General features: G+C 50.4%; 1 non-coding gene and 2 pseudogenes across 1 annotated transcript; 1 reads left to right on the top strand and 2 right to left on the bottom strand.

Moving 5' to 3' along the window:
- Positions 1–221: 221 nt before the first annotated feature.
- Positions 222–396, bottom strand: LOC119290102 (annotated as a pseudogene).
- A 967-nt stretch (positions 397–1,363) lies between these two features.
- On the top strand, positions 1,364–4,708 carry LOC119283566 (annotated as a pseudogene).
- A 455-nt stretch (positions 4,709–5,163) lies between these two features.
- Positions 5,164–5,357, bottom strand: LOC119290101. Its single transcript, XR_005141706.1, has one exon. It is a non-coding gene; the product is annotated as a U2 spliceosomal RNA (small nuclear RNA).
- Positions 5,358–5,873: the final 516 nt, after the last annotated feature.

Below are 5,873 nucleotides of genomic sequence, written 5' to 3' on the forward strand. Positions count from 1 at the left end.
CGGGCTGCATGCGGCGCTCCCCTTTTTTCTTCTAACGAGGATTGTGTGCGTGAGGAAGGAGAGAATTGAGTTTTGTGCGAAGGGATACCCCCCTTTTTTCTTCTGATGAGGAATGCGTGCATGAGGAAGAAGGAGAGAGTTGGCTTTTGTGCGAAGGGATAAGGCTAATCTGAGAGCCTCTGGCCTTGATCTAATTACAAGCATCCCATCTCAAGAAATGAAAATTTTAAGTTGATGGGCAACACCTGAGGGACCAAATGGCAAGCCATTGTGGTGGTCTCTCTCCCATAAAAAATAAATTTAATATCATTGTGGGCACATGATTCACATATCAAATATTAAACTGATAAGAACAGATACTACACTTGATCTTAGCCAAAAAGCCGAGAAAGATATGAGTTGAATCGCTGCCCTACCCCTCTATTTATCACCTCCTACCGGACGCAGCTTTGGTGCCTTAAAGGCACCTGCCTTTGGGTCACTGACATGTGGGCTAGCCACTTGTTGGGCCCACATGTCATAGATACAAAGGCAGGTGCCTTAAGGCACCGAAATATAGTCCCCTCCTACCTCCTGTCCTCTCCTCGCCTAGCGAGGTGGTACTAAACGAACTGCTCGTGCCTGACGGTGCAATGCCACCAAGCCAGCCTCTTGCGTGGGCCTAAACATAGAAGGCCTTTTGCAAGGCCTATTCTACGATCACAGCGCTGGCTAATGAGTTGCTCGCGCCGCTGTTTTGCGATCACAGCGCTGGCGAACGCCACGGCTCGAGGGGCAGTCTGCCGAGAATCAGCCGCGTGCACACGCCTGGAGCTATATATATCTACAGCTAAGAGCATCTTCAGCCGCGCCCTCAACAAGACCCCCTAGACGACTTTTCGGCCGTCGGTGCTAAAAAATCGGCCCAGTCACGCCCCAAGGACCCAATTTTCGTCGGCTCGGACTGAAATTGGCGCCGGCGGACCCAACCCAAATCCGGCGTGCTGGGGGCTGCTCGGGGGCACTAGGCGAATTGTTTTTGGCGCGAAAAAGCCACGGCCCCTCCTTGCCAGCGACTCGTCTCGCTTCTCGCCGCTTCATCGTCCTCATCGCCTCGTTTCCCGCGGCGAATCAATGCCAAAGCTGCCGCACGCTGCCGCGCCGGTTAGCCTCCGCCGTTGATGCCTCACGGGCGGCGCAGTGAAGGCGTGACGACGCGTGTCCCCGCGCATGCCACGTGTAGACGCGGCGGCCACGCATGCTCGCGGCACCTCCACCTATATAAGCCGACCCCCAGCGCGCCGGTGGCACGCACAGAGTCTCCACCGCTGACGCACCCTCTCTCCCCTTCCTCCCTCTCCCCTCGCCGTCCCAGTTCAAATAAATGGCCGAACGATTCCCAGGCGACGGCGCGGCGGCGAACGGCTTCAGCCGCCACCACCTTCATGAGGACGAAGCATGGCTCCTCTTCGAGGCCGAGTACCCGGTCCTGCTGGACATGCGGGTGCCCGGAGCGTGGAGAATCAGCGCCGGCGGGGTCCCGGTGCCACCACCGCCCACCGGGGTGGCACGGCGTGCGGAGATCGCACGTATCCGCGCCTCCCTGCCGCGGGCGGTGAGGGAGGGGCCGCGCTACGTCCCCGACAGTCCGCTCTGGGAGCCGTACTTCCGCCGCCGTCACGCCGAGCAGCTCGAAGCCACCAACGCTGGAGGCCGTCCTCGAGTACATCGAGGGCGGCAACACGCCGAGGCTGGAGTACCCCGAGCCCCCGTCCTTCTCTCGCCGCTGTGGGAGCTCGTGGACGCCGAGGCGCATGGACCCTGGGGCGTCCTCCTCCTCGTCCGGTCGGTCGACCGGCTCTCCCTGCCTCCGCCCCGTCAAGCCGGAGCCCCAGGACACGCCTGTCAGCCGGCGCACCCGCCGCTCCGGTGTCCGCATCGCCGACTCCACCCCCGCCTCTGGCCGCCTCGTCTTCGTCGCACCCAAACCGGAGCCCAGCCTCCCCCCGGAGTACGAGGAGCTAGCTCGGCGCGGCTTCTCCGACGAGGACGCCCTACGGTGGGCGCGCGACGACTACCTCCGCGACGAAATGGTCCGACAGCGTCGGGCCCTGGAGGAGATCGCCGCCCGCAAGCGTGGGCGCGAGGACGAGCACGGTGTCGTGATCCTCGACAGCGATGACGACGAGGACGCCGCCGGACCGTCCAACCCGCCGCGCCAACCGGGGGAGGGTTGCAGCAGGGATGGCGGCCGCGGCGGAGGCGACGACGACGACGATGATGGTGGCGAGTACACGCGGTTCTATAGCCTCCTCGGCATGTAGAACGGTGACGAGCGGCGAGGCGAGGGAGACGGCGGGCCTAGTAGTGTGTTTTTTTTCTTTTTTATAAAATATTTTAAATATGTATAAACTCTCGCCGTGTTTGGTTGAATTTGGTTTGAACTTGCCGAAATATGTATGAACTCGCCGAAAATGGTTGAATTTGCGCCATGTTTGTGCCTCACTTTAATTTTCACAAAAATTCGTGGGCGCTGCGACTGGCATCACGCCCCCAGCGCGCGTTTTGCGCTGGTGCGCCCCAGGGGTGATTTTTAGTGCCTCCTTGGGGGCCAACGGCTGGAGATGCTTTAACCATCACGGGTCACGGCCGAGCGCTGTTGTCAGTAGCGGGCGGAATCCGGGCTCAGTTCCACCATCCTTTCTGAAAGAGCAATTCTGCAAGTGCGTTCATGAGTTATTCAGAACATAGGTTGCTGCAGTCTTCTCTGAATTCACGAGTTATTATTCAGACATTCTCCACCCTCAAAGAACTCAGCAGACCGGATGTCCATTATTAACAGAAAGGCCATGGGATGAGTCGCTAATGATGGAAGTCAGGGACGTCACACAGAAGTTCTTTCAGCTCCCTCACGAGGAAAAATTGAAGATCAAAATGACACCTCAGAGTGATTATAGGTGTGATATCTGAATAAAAACCCAACTCTTCTTGTAGCTAGTTGTTTGGTCCTTGGAATATCTCTACATAAGTACATATGCAATGAACTTTCTTGTGGTCTATCATCAGAGGGTATCAGAGAGTGGGAGAAAATGTTACCAAGGGTAAACCTAATATGCATGAAGCAATTCATGTAAGTTCATCTGTCCCTCAATTTCTTGTAATACTTGTTTAAATTGTTCTGTCATTTTTAGCTAAACCCTTAGAAAAAATTTGCAATGCTACATGCCTATTGAACCGGGCAGATATGGTAATCATGCTAAACCAATGGAAGAATCTAATTTGTGGTATGTTTTCAACTTCCCTTCTCTGTTTTTCTTTAGGATCCCTTCTCTGTTCTTTTCTCTGAAGGTATATTTTAGAGAGCCGTCGTCACATTTTTTTCAGAAAACGGTTCACTGCCTGCTTTTCTGAAGGTAACACTGTTAGACACCTATTGATGTCAGTATGTTCACCATGTAAAAAAATGCTCCTTTACTACTTAATACGCTTTAAAGAGCTGAATAGTTTATCTTCCATGCAGGCCAGATTATCCATCAAATTTTGACACGCTGCTGGAAAACTATATAAGCCTTCTACAAAGTCCACTTATCTGAATTACTTATTCTTTTATGCTCATCGATCGTATCTGACAGTGTTTATCATGCCATTTTTTATTTCAGATCTTTCAAGGAAGATCATGCGAGGCATAGCCTTGGCACTGGGCGCGCAGTTGGATGCTTTCGAAGGCGGAACAACAGGAGATGCTTTCTGGGTTCTCGGATTGATTGGCTATCCATTCTCAGCTGGCATCCCACCACGCATTGATATTGGATGGTAAGCACACAAAAAAACATATTTGTCTTATGCTTACTTGGGTGGATACATCTGACTGCTTTTCTTCGATACACCATGCATCCTATGATCAATTCAGTGGAGCTCACACAGATTATGGTTAGTACATTGTATCGTGTTCTTTAAGTCAATACTAGAACACTGTATCGTGTTCTTTAAGTCAATACTAGAATAATATGTTTGCCTTTTTAGGAAAAACGCATATGGTATTTTTCAAAACATTAAACCAAAAATCCTGGGGGGAATACTTTTCCTCATTTTGTTAAACTGCAGGCCTTTTTGACACTGGTGAATCAGGACGGTGATATCTGTGCTCTTGAGATACTTATTACTTCACTAGCACACATATCTTGTACTATTATCCATCTATGCCCTCTGTTTCCTCTGTCAAGAAGCAAGGAGATTGATCTGCTGAAACTCTTTAGTAAATTTGGTATCAGGTAAGGAACCAGTCTGGTGAGTGGATATAAGCCAAGCCCGTACCCGGGACCTTCGTTTGCAACATCGGAGACATGCTGAAGGTTTCCTTGTTTGCAACTTCACTGAATTTTATCTGTTTTGTCCGCCTAATTCAGTCTTTTCTTGTAGCAACCTTATCAATTGTAAATCATTTTCTTGTAGCTACCGTGTATCTGTCGCATTCTTCTATGAGGTATGTATGTATGTATAGCCCTCTCGCGGACGAACATATTTATGATATGTATGGCTGTACCGATTGAGTTGCTTATACTCGATGTTTTTTTCTGAAACAAATGGCCTGTATATGCAGTCGAACTTTGACGCTGCGGTGGAGCCCATGGAGTTGTGCCGAGAGAAAACCGGCGGCGTTGCCAAGTATGAGAAGGTGGTGTATGGGGAGCACCTGGTGCAGAAAGTTCTCACCAACTTCGTTATGTAACAGTTTCTGTAGCATTAGCATGTACTGGAAACGTTGGGGACCGGCCACGGCGCTTCGTCAATAGAACATGTTGACAAACTATCCCGGTGTGTTGTGACCAGGCAAAGGAGTGCCATGGCAAAGCGCTCACTTTGCAGGCACAATGAACAGTCACTCTATTTGTTATGCTCATACGTAGAGATCTTTTTTTCAACGAAAAGGCTAGAAACTCCACCAGTTTTTCTATAGAAGGTGATTATGTCGGTTCGAGCCTCCCGGGCGTCTCGGTCCTTTGCCAATCTACCAATGGAACAACACTGAGTTCCATCTCAAGAACAACCTACCAACGGCTCAACCTCCTGTCCTACAAGCATTTTGGGGGTTCAGAATGAACATATCTTCTCACTCACAAACTGGATGCAGACTGAACTTCAAAGCACTTTGGCAGAACAAATCAAAATTTAAAATTGTTTTGGTTGGGGTGCGCCTGCCCAGGCAGTAGTGCAAGGCACTGGGCGACACCCGAGGGACCCAATGGCAAGCCATTGTGGTGGTCCCTCCCCCACAAAAAATAAATTTAATATCACTATGGGCACATGGCCCACATATCAGATATTAAACTGATAAGAACAGATACTACACTTGATCTTAGCCAAAAGCCAGGCCTGATTCCTCATCCTTTCTGAAAGAGAAATTCAACAGTGCGTTCATGAGTTATTCAGAAATATATGTTGCTGCAGTCTTCTCTGAATTCACGAGTTATTATTCAGACATTCTGCGCCCTCTCTGAACTCAGCAGACTGGATGTTGGAGTGTGACGGTCTGACGGAACAAGTAGTTCTCCTAGAGGACATGCAGCTGATCGATACATGTTTATCCTTTTAAATTTCTCTTTTCCGCACCAGTCGTGTTAAGGTGATATGGTCGATGCACTGTTTGTTTATCTCAAAAGTGAGTTCTCTTTTCCTCTTTGCAGGTGATATCAGCACGCTCGTCGACAAGATCGACGACCCTGACATGGCCGCCTACGAAGGTTTGCTGGACGACGCTTGCAGCGACGCCGGATTCTTCGGTGTGGTGATCACTCGTTCAACTTTGTGATGGCAATATGGACCGCTAAGCAGGCTATGCAAAACTGGAAAGAATTTTTATGCTTTTGTGATATACTGATATTTGAACTGAACAT

Source organism: Triticum dicoccoides, chromosome 4A, assembly GCF_002162155.2.
Source record: "Triticum dicoccoides isolate Atlit2015 ecotype Zavitan chromosome 4A, WEW_v2.0, whole genome shotgun sequence".
NCBI classification, from domain to species: domain Eukaryota; kingdom Viridiplantae; phylum Streptophyta; class Magnoliopsida; order Poales; family Poaceae; genus Triticum; species Triticum dicoccoides.